This window comes from Mustela lutreola, chromosome 1, assembly GCF_030435805.1.
Source record: "Mustela lutreola isolate mMusLut2 chromosome 1, mMusLut2.pri, whole genome shotgun sequence".
Lineage (NCBI taxonomy): Eukaryota > Metazoa > Chordata > Mammalia > Carnivora > Mustelidae > Mustela > Mustela lutreola.
This window is the reverse complement of record NC_081290.1, coordinates 257,339,297-257,350,783: the sequence shown is the minus strand read 5'-3', so window position 1 is coordinate 257,350,783 and position 11,487 is coordinate 257,339,297.

The window sequence follows — 11,487 nt, the reverse complement described above, 5'->3', positions numbered from 1 at the left end:
GTTGAAGTTGCACATTATCAGTCTGGTGACTCAACCAAATATAGGGACCATTTCTATTTGTTGTATGAAGTGTAAGCAGTAGGAAACAGATAATAATGACCTTTGTGGACAAATACTGAACTAATTATTGGGTAGGGGAAGTGTAAATTATAAAAAAAGATAAACACACTGCCATAGATTTATTGAGCTCCTACTATGTGTAAAGCACCTGGAGAGATTTGAAGGAAAAAAAATTAGTAGAGAATTTAGTTTCTTTGGTTTCATTTAAAGCTGATTTCTGTAAGAACCAGAAATCCAGTTGAGCTGATTCAAAAAAGGGGATTCATTGATGGGAACATGGAAAAAAACCCATATAAGCCAAGGGCTGAAAACAATGGACAAATCAGCCTTCTAGAATTAAAAAGAAATGTTTAGGAACAAAATAACCACCTGTCTAGGTAGCCTCAGTTTTCCTTTTATGCCCCTATTCCATAGTCTTTTTTGTCCTATAACATTCTTTGCCTTATAATGGTACTGATTTCAGTCTTGGCTTCACAAGAATGTTAAACCAGAGGGGAACGCATCACAGCCTCTCAGTTTAAATTTTCTCTTCAGAGAAAATGTGATGGTTTCTGAACCAAAAAGAAAAGAAAAGAAGGAAAAAAAAAAGAAAGAAAGAAAAGAAAAGAAGAAAAAAAAGGACTTTGGACTAGGAGAGTAAGAACTGAGTTCAGAGAGTAAGAACTGAGTGGCAAGTTGTGCCTGTATGTAACATGTACGCCTGGTCCTTCTCTGTACTATGGAAAGGCTAAGTTTTTACAAAGAGGTATGGAAGGAGCAGACCACTGAATGTGTCTTTATAACTATCCTTAGAAATCTTATATTGAGATAAGAAAGGACTACAAAGGATAGCAAGGAAATCTGTACTAATTGCCAAATAATCAACAATGACACCTTCTGGGGTGCAGACATGAATTTAATCTTTGGTTTAGAGAATTAAATTCAAACAGAGATGGACAAGGTAAGAGAGATTATTTTAGGCAGAAGAAAAGGTATGAGAATAGTCATATAGATGTTAATGCATAGAGAGTCTTAAAGGAATGTATTGGTTCATTTAATCTAAAATACTAAAAAAAAAATATGTTTGAGATCTTGTTCTGTTCTGGGCAATGCAATATATGTGGATATTACATTTGTTCAAAATATACACTGAGCATGTACTAGATTCCATGGACTATATTAGGAGCTATATACACTTAAGCAAAACAGTTTTTGCCACCAGCGAGCTTTTAGTAGATTTTGCCACCAGGGAGATTTTAGTAGATAAGGAGATAATTTTTTTTTTCCAGGTGATGTTGAGAAGTATTCAGTGAATAATTAAATAAATAATTAACAAAAACATCAGATTTATTCTTCAAACTAGCTTTCTCCATTAAGCTAGAACCTTGATTATATCTGAAAATCTGGGTTTGTATCTTCACATTTTCAAAGACTAGAGATGATAAACTCTTCTGAAAATTCCAGAGAGAAAATATCTAAAGAAAAACTTAGTAACCTTGTTAAAGTCATGCCTATTCCTTCCCTCTCTCTCTCTTTTAAACCAAACACTATAGTCAAGAAAGTAGTGTATTAGGTCTGCTAATTAGGTGCGTTTGTCAACTACATGTTGTGGCCTGGGAAGTTTTCTGGATTCATCTTATTTTACTAGCCCCTCAAAATATTGGAGTACTCCACTGCTCAATCCTGGGATCCCAACTCCTCTCTAGTTACATTCTCTTCCTTTATTATTCCATTCAATTTGAGGGTTTAAAATAATGTTTTGATGCTGCTAACTTCAAATTATTTCTTATCTATCCTTTTATGTGAGGTCTGTATCTCCTTTAACTCTACGGGCTATTTTATGGGCTTCCTGAACTTGAGTCCTGAATTGTACCACTGAGACATCTCCCACACCTGTCACATCCTTCTGTCTTCCCTTTATAAATAAGTGGTTATACTTTCAATCCTAATAGCTAGACAAAATGAAGGAATATATCCTTGATTTCTAACTTCACATGATATTTCTTCAAGCCACAACCGATCCATTAACAAGTCTTATTCACTGTAATTTCAAAATACATCCTGAACTCATCTATTTCCATCTATCTCTATTAGACCATCCTATTCAAAGCCACAGTCATTTCTCAAATGGAATACTGCTGAATATTCTCTATGTTTCTGCTCTTATCCACCTATATTCCATTGTCTCACTATAGTCAAAGCAATCATCAGGTCATATCATTTCTGTTTTCAACTTGTCATGATGTTCTTGTAACACTTAGAATGAAATCCAAATCCTTTACTCTGGTTTACAAAGCCTGACAGCATTGCTGTTAGGCACACAATATTGATCAGAAAGGAACATCACTGTATTGGAGAAGGAAAACACATCAACATGAGTTGGTAGAAATAAAATAAATTAAATAAATAGGGAGATTCATGGAAAACTGTACTCTTCTCTAACAGATTGTAAAGGAACTGAAAAATAAGAATGAATTATATTCTTCTCATCACTGAATGGAGACTGACCAATTAAATCTGGGTTCTCTGCAAATATTGAACTGCTCATGCTCCACTTAATGTTGCCTTGGTGATGGAGCACCTGTGTAACATTTATACAGTAGTTAGGAAAGCCACATGTATATTCAAGGGGGACCAAAGCTTGGCCTCTATAGCTATACTTTAGAGGAAGGTGTGTGAAAGAGTTTGCAGAGGTTCTACGCCAGAAAACAAAACAAAGCAAAACATGAAAAGAAAAGTAATGCAATTTATAGCTTAACTGAGACTTTAATAGCACTCCCATTGACCTTAGTCGCAGTATTATAAATAAAGTAAAATTTTTGAGCAAGTCTGTTGCAATTTCGCTTTCTGATCTGTTGCTGAATTAAACCTCGGAAGGAGTATGTAGGGAATCAACAACTTTGTTTTTGAACTTGTGTGCTTTTCAGATTTCATTTCATACCTTTCGGGGTTATCCCTATCATTTGGTGTTCAAATTAGAGCACTACCAAATATAAAAAAGGGTATACTAAAATTACATAAAGATGACAGGTACAAACTAGAACTTCCCAGGGGAAACCAGAATATCTATATGATTCCATATTCTTGCTCTTTGGTTATCTTGTTTAATCCATATGTACTTTCTTCTGATTTTTCAAACCTATCACATTCATTCTTATCTTGGGTCATTGCAACAACATTCTTTTAACTTGGAATATTTTTCCTCCAAGTTATTATACAGAAAGAAGTTTTTTGATATTTATGTCTCAGCTTAAAGTCCCTTTTAGGATGGTCTTCGCTGTCAGCCTAACCTAAAGTATTCCAAGTCATTCTTCAACACACCAATATTTACATTATATGCTTACTGTATCTTAATTTTTCATATTTCTTTTTTTTATAAATACATGTATAAACTATTAACTAAATTCCTTAAAGGCAGTGTTCCACCTATGAGAAGAGTAGGCACTTAGTATTTGTGGAGTAAGTGAATGAGTAAACAAAATCAAGTAGTTACCATGTTGGATCATATTTCAAATGATAGTTTGTAATTAGTTCATAATTTTTAGATTTAGTACTCATACTTCTCATTTCATGCCACAAATCTCCATTCCCTTTTTGTTTCTGGATGTTGCTTGGATTTTTTTTTTGTTTATTATTATTATTTCTGTTTTGCCTGAAATTGCCCTGTGTATTTGTTGTTCAAGAAGGAATATGTTTGTTAAATTTCTTAGTCCTTGTACTTATTAAAATTTTTCTTCTCAGATGAAATAAAGCTTAGTTGGGTATTAAAAAAATCACTAGGGTTTACTCCATTATCTTTTGGAGTTCAAATTTTTGGAGACAAAGCCTTTATGCTTTGGCAAACCCAGTTTTTCTTCTACACTGTCACTCCCACTCCTTGGCCTGAATGATTGCAGGTGGAGTTTTTCTTTATTCTTGATCTACAAAACATTCTTCTTTAGGCTATTCCTAGGTTTGTCTTAGTCAGGTTGAGCTCCAGTAACAGCATACCATATAAGACTGGGTGACTTGTAAATGACAAAAATTTGATTTCTCATAGTTTTGGGGGCGGGAAAGCCTAAGATCAAGATGCCAGCAAATCCAGTGTCTCGTATAAGATGGTGATCTTCTTGCTGTGTCCTCACATAGCAAAAGGAAAAGGGAGCTCTCTGGCATCTCTTTTTTAAGGGCATTAATCCCATTCATGAGGGCGCCATCATAATTTAATAACCTTCAAAAGAATGTATCTCCACATATCATCTCACTGGGGAATAGGATTTCAGTATATGCATTGGGAGGAAGGGGCACAGACATTTGGTCTATAACAGTGAGGTTTATTTTATACTAATGTTTCAAATGGATACCTATAATTTAGAGATATTCTTTTTTAACTCAGAAAAGTTTCATTCTATTAGAATTTATCACTAAAAAATTAAAAACATCATTTAAAAATTTTGTGACTATCTCACATTCTCTTCTTTTGAAATACAAATTTTTCATTTGTTGAAATTCTGTTCTGTTCCTTTATTGCTACCTTTCTGTTAGCTCAGAGCCATTTTGGTTTCATTTCATATTTTCCCTCCTTATTTTGTGGGAGCCTCATAGACTCATTATCCATATCATTTTCTTTTTTCTTCTGGACTGTTGATTCTGAACCTTACATTTTCTAATGCTCATTTTAACACTGTGAATAAATTTTTAGCTTCTTATATTTCCTTTTTACTTCTATTTTATTACCTTCTGTGTTTAAGGTAGCTTCTTTACTTTCAATCACATCACACTATGCAATTCTTAATTTATTTTAGAATTTTAAAAAATTAAAAAAAAAGAATTTTTTCATTTATAACACACAGCAGAAACATTTAAAAATCCATGTATTCTGCAGTAAATATTTTTGAAAATATGTTCTTCCTCTATATCTCAGTGCTACTGTAACTTCTTGTACTATTGTATTCTAATCAAAACTGTGATATCAACCTAACAGACTAAAATGATAGTAATGGAAACCAGAGTAAAGATATAAGAAACTGAAGGAGAGGTAGAGAAAGAAAGACTAGTGACCTGTAAATCCCTGAACCTATGGATTAACTTTTATGAGTTCAGAGAGAGGGTTCAATTAAGTTGCTTTATTTGTTAAAGTATGAGTGAAAATATTGAAGCTGAAAAAAGTGAAGATGGAACAGAAGTCCCATAATGTCTGGAACAGTGGAGGACCATTAGTGGTGAAAAGTTCTGTTTTTTACCAAGATTTGTTCAAAATCAAGTTTCCAGAGTCAGAGCAAAGCTCTTTGCTCCTGGTAGTCTCAACTTTATCAGAAAAGCAAAATGTGAGATTAAATACAAAATAGAGTGGAAGTGGGGTTGATATCTGGGTATCTGGAGAGTTTCCTATGGACTGTTGTTTCCATGAAGTTCAGGTAAGGCAGTGCTTTAATTTTCAATTTAATTGATAATTAAAGCACTTTGCCCTAAACATTTTTTTCTTCGATATCTATGGACAAGATTTAAAATAATTTTATATATCTCCCCAGCAGTTATGTGTAAGTTAAATATCTACTATTTAAGTTGTTATAACACTTAGAAGGTTGCACATAATTTATAAATTATTTCATAATTTAAAATGAACAAAACCTTTTGTTGGTTTCATTAAATAATTCATCCAAATGACATCCATTCAACAAAAACATGAAAGTTGTTAGTAACAGAGAATTCCTTAATTAAGTGCCTTAGAGATACAGAAATTCCTGCCCAGCAGGAAATCATAGCCTATTACGGAAAGTATAACAGGCTTAACAGGACAGGACAGTTTGTGACTCTTAAGCTGCAACTAGTATATCTCAAACAACAATTACACTCATTTCTTATATCTCATACAACAATTTGTGCAGTTCCCAGAACATAACTGGTATTGTATAAATAGTGGCAGAATTTTGTTTATTTTTGTTTAAGGAACTCATGTTAGCTCTTTGAGGATAGAGGATTAATTTTGTACTAATATCTTTACTTTTCCCCAACTAGCAAAGTGTTAGGTACACAGAATTTCTTGTTAAGTATCTTCTTATGGATTGCATGATCTCATAGTATATACTCAGCTTTCCAAAGGAGATCATTCCTACAGCATAGATGTACTCTAAGAAAAAATGTCATGTGAATACACCAAACTACCATAAGCAAAAAAATCTTAAGAAAATTATTAGATATCTTCCCTTTATTATTTTTAAATATTAAATTTAACATGAAGATTTTAATCATTATAGTAAGAAAAGTAGAAAATAAATGAAACAATTATCTTTGATATGTGAGATCTAAACACCACATTTCAATAATAAAAAATGTTTCTTCCATTGCTAATTATGAAGAAGGTTGTTGGGATGGTGTTGATGGTGGTAAAAATGAAGCAGATGTTGGTGACAATGATTATTGTGATGTTAGTGTGGTGTCAGTGTTAAAATTAACAATGACAATTGTGTAGCAATACAAGCCATGATGAGCTGTTGCTGATGGATGATACTGGAGATAGGGCAAGGATGATTATGATGATAATGCCACTGGCAGGTGATCAAATAATGAGAGATGATGTGAAGGTAAAATCCCTGAATAACAACAATGAAAATGAGGAAGATGATGAATATAATGACTGCAAAGCTCTATGACTTGGAGAGACAAAGTGGGCTGGACAACATAGGTCTTTTTTTTTTTTTTTTTTTTTTTAACCAGGAGATACTAATAAGTAATGGATAAAGAAATATCATCAGTGTTTTGAGATTAAATAAATCCTTGGGATTTTTGTATAGTCCTTGAATCTGCAAATTACATATAGAATTTCTTACTAAATATGAAGTTTGTGAACAGATAAATTAACTTGCAATGAAAAATGAGCCATTTCTTGCATGTCAGTGATTTTGAGCAATGATTCTTTACACAAAGCATTTCAGAAATTTAGAAAAACCTCGGGATGCCTGGGTGACTCAGTCAGTTAAGCATCTGCCTTCAGTGCAGGTCATGATCCTAGGGTCCTAGGATTGTTTCCTATATTGGGCTCTTTGCTCAGTGGGGAGCCTTCTTCTCCCTCACCCTTTGCCACTCCCCCTGCTTCTGCTCACTCTCTCTCTCTCTATTAAATAAATATCTTTAAAAAAGAAATTTAGACAGCAACCTCTTCGACCTCAGCCGCAGCAACATCTTCCTAGGAACAACGCCAAAGGCAAGGGAAGCAAGGGAAAAAATGAACTATTGGGATTTCATCAAGATCAAAAGCTTTTGCACAGCAAAGGAAACAGTTCACAAAATCAAAAGACAACTGACAGAATGGGAGAAGATATTTGCAAACGACATATCAGATAAAGGACTAGTGTCCAGAATCTATAAAGAACTTAGCAAACTCAACACCCAAAGAACAAATAATCCAATCAAGAAATGGGCAGAGGACATGAACAGACATTTCTGCAAAGAAGACATCCAGATGGCCAACAGACACATGAAAAAGTGCTCCATATCACTCGGCATCAGGGAAATACAAATCAAAACCACAATGCGATATCACCTCACACCAGTCAGAATGGCTAAAATCAACAAGTCAGGAAATGACAGATGCTGGCGAGGATGCGGAGAAAGGGGAACCCTCCTACACTGTTGGTGGGAATGCAAGCTGGTGCAACCTCTCTGGAAAACAGCATGGAGGTTCCTCAAAATGTTGAAAATAGAACTGCCCTATGACCCAGCAATTGCACTATTGGGTGTTTACCCTAAAGATACAAACGTAGTGATCCAAAGGGGCACGTGTACTCGAATGTTTATAGCAGCAATGTCCACAATAGCCAAACTATGGAAAGAACCTAGATGTCCATCAACAGATGAATGGATCAAGAAGATGTGGTATATATACACAATGGAATACTATGCAGCCATCCAAAGAAATGAAATCTTGCCATTTGCGACAACATGGATGGAACTAGAGCGTATCATGCTTAGCGAAATAAGTCAAGCAGAGAAAGACAACTATCATATGATCTCCCTGATATGAGGAAGTGGTGTTGCAACATGGGGGCTTAAGTGGGTATGAGAAGAATAAATGAAAGAAGATGGGATTGGGAGGGAGACAAACCATAAGTGACTCTTAATCTCACAAAACAAACTGAGGGTTGCTGGGGGGAGGGGGTTTGGGAGAAGGGGGTGGGATTATGGACATTGGGGAGGGTATGTGCTTTGGTGAGTGCTGTGAAGTGTGTAAACCTGGTGATTCACAGACCTGTACCCCTGGGGATAAAAATATATGTTTATAAAAAATATAAAATAAAAAAAAAAGAAAATTAGAATAACCTATACTTAGTTTAACTAATCCTCCAATTTTTTAGTTTGGTGAATTAAGAAACTTAAGATAAGTGACATACTGTTAGGTCTACCTATGTTTAAAATTAACCATTCAACAAATATTCATAATCTTAAGTCACTATTTTGGGCAACTGAAAGAACTTACAAGGATTTACCTTAAAAGTCAGTTTAATGAATTTTAGAAAAGACAATATAACTTCTTGAGCACCTTACTATTACTTGGAATTGCTCAAGGGCTATAATTAATAAGACTGCATCTTTACAACAATACTAATGTTAATCAATCTCCTTCATTAAACTAGCTTCTATGAGAAATTACTGGCATCATAAGTTACTGAATGCCTATGCTACACCCAGCATTTGGAGAAAAAGACAAGACATACACTGTATCTCTTAACAAAAGTGCTTTCAACTAGGAGTCAAATAAAATGGGGTTTGGCTCTTTTAATGATGAGGAAGTTCATAAAAATTACTCAGTTCTCTTATTTAAATAATGCATATAAAAATACTTGATCTGCCAAATCATGAAGGCATAGAAGTTTCAAGTAAGATTACATATGAACAACTCCTTTATGTATTTTAAAATATTCCCAATTTTAGTAAGTACTGATAGAAGGTAATTCCTTCCCTCCAAACTTTAAACTTCTGAGGCAAAAATATGTTTAAATCTAGTCTTTGCCTGTTTTTACTACTTTATTCTCACTGCCATGGGAAAGCTGAAGTGACTTATTTATTTCATAAATTTGGGAGGAAAAAATTGAAGTCAGATCAATTCTGCTGTTCATCTTGGGAGGAAATGGTAACAAAGTACATGAGTTGTACATGTCTTCATGCTGTGAAGTCTACCTGGGCAGTTTGGATATACCTACCCTAGTACAGGACTAACTAGGGTATGGAAATGCCTGATTCTTGGGTTAAGTATTGACAGACATACTTGCTATCAGATTAAAGACATATACTCAAATTCAGCCTCTATCAATTAGATATGTGATACCTTGATATTCATGTTTAGTTGTTTCCGGTATCCTGACTTTGGGATATTAAAAATCTCAAAATCCAGGAGTTATACTGTAATTATATTATATTATGAGTTATGATTTTGACTCCAATTCTTCCTTTTATCTAAAATACATTGTACAACTGCACAGTATAGGTACCATGATGTAAATTACTCTATTCAGCTAAAACCAAATGTCCAATGAGTAAATCAAGCTTTCCCCTCCCAACGAAGGAATTATCCAATAGACTTGGATGTAATTAGTGCTGCAAGAGATGAATGGTGACATTTGTGTCATGTATTTGCCATCACTGACATAGATAACAGGTATACTTAGGTTAGGGCATTAAAAAGGATATTGCCCTGTAATATGCTTTCCTAGACTCTATTAATGCAAATCAGTAACTCATGCAAAACATCATATGGCCCAAGTTATAAACAGGCTCCAGATGAAGCTCTTTCAGCTTAACAGGAAGGTCATTATTCTTCTGAAAGACCCTTCCTTCCCACCAGTCTAGGCAAAGATTCACAAATTCACAGCAGTTTTCTGACCTTTCTATGTGTGACCCAATGACTGTGACGATCTTTAAAGTGGGCTAGAATTTTGTGGGAAGAATTTACTGGGGACACAAATTCAATATAAACCAACCAACTTAACTTTGTTTCTTCCACGGGGGTGGGGGGAGTGGGGGGTTGGGGATAGGGAGAGCGGGGGTGGTTGGCAGAAGGAGAAGGAGACAGAGAATTATAAGCAGGCTCCATACTTAGCATGGAGCCTGACATTGGGTTCAATATCATGACCCTGTGTTCATGACCTGAGCCAAAATCAAGAGTCAGATCCTTAACCAAAGGAGCCACCCAGGGGCCTCATCTTCCATGTTTCAAAAATAGCTCTGGAATAATGTAAATAAGACATGCAATTAACACTACGGAACCTACCAGTCAAAGAAATGAGTCCAAAAGCACAGCAAATGATTATTGTTGTATAATAGCAAGTATACAGAAGCTATAATAGGGGCATAAAAGAGAATTATTTACCCTAAAGAGGTTCATATACAAGAGAAAAGAAAAGCATTAGAAACTAAAGTAATAACAAGTACAAATGTTTGCAGTGGATAAAATAAAATGATGAACCACTTACATTTTGGTCTTGGTAAAATATAACATGAAAGACAATGGATTTGGAGAGAAAATCAGGGTCCAGGTTACAAAAGGTTTTGTCTATAATACTAAACAATTTGTAATGAGGTGCAGCCATGGGATGGGTTTTAAGCATAGAAGTGGTATCATATTTCCATTTGAGAAAAATCATTGCTAGGAAGACTAGAGAATGGCATAAATGAGGAATAGAGTGCAACTAGGAATACCAGTTACATGTTGTTAAAATGTTCCAGGTGAGGACAATCATGGCTCTTCATGGAGGAGATTAAATCGGAAGCCAGCTTTTGAGGCAAAATATTAATTGGGGGAAATAAAGTAATGAATTATGGGTAATGCATCTCTGCCCAAATGGCATCTCCATATGCCCTAATTTCCACATAAATACATACATACATGCATACATGTCATTGTTTTCCCCCATTTGTATTTTTCTAATGTGGGTGATAAAGTAAAAGGACAAGTGACTTTATGATTCTTTGTGACAAAGTCTGGACTTGGAAACCAAACTGAATTAGAAAGTAAAAGTAGTGAGTGCAATATCTGTGGAGTTTCACTTCAAGGACTCAATAAGTCAAACAACTGTAGTTCAAAAGTCAGTTTGGGATCATCTGATCCATGACTTTTGATTGTCTGACCTATGATTTATTTATCCTGACCTGGGACCTTTAAATAAGGAGATTACCATAACATCAGTTTCCATAAAGTGCCTAAAAATAAGATCTCTCGGCAGACTTTAGTTTCTGAAAGACCTCATGTAAGAGAGATACATAGATAATAATAATAATAAATAATAATAAATTTTATAAAACCCTTACACTACTGGCTGTTCTGAATCATATTTCCAAGTAGGTGATCCTTCTCCATTTTTTTTTTTACCTTATCTTTGGAATCTGTAGCTATCTGCCAAAACATTTGCCATACTTTACTATCTGTGCGGTCATCCTCAAAGAGGTACTTTGGTCTCCCGCTAATTAGAGTTC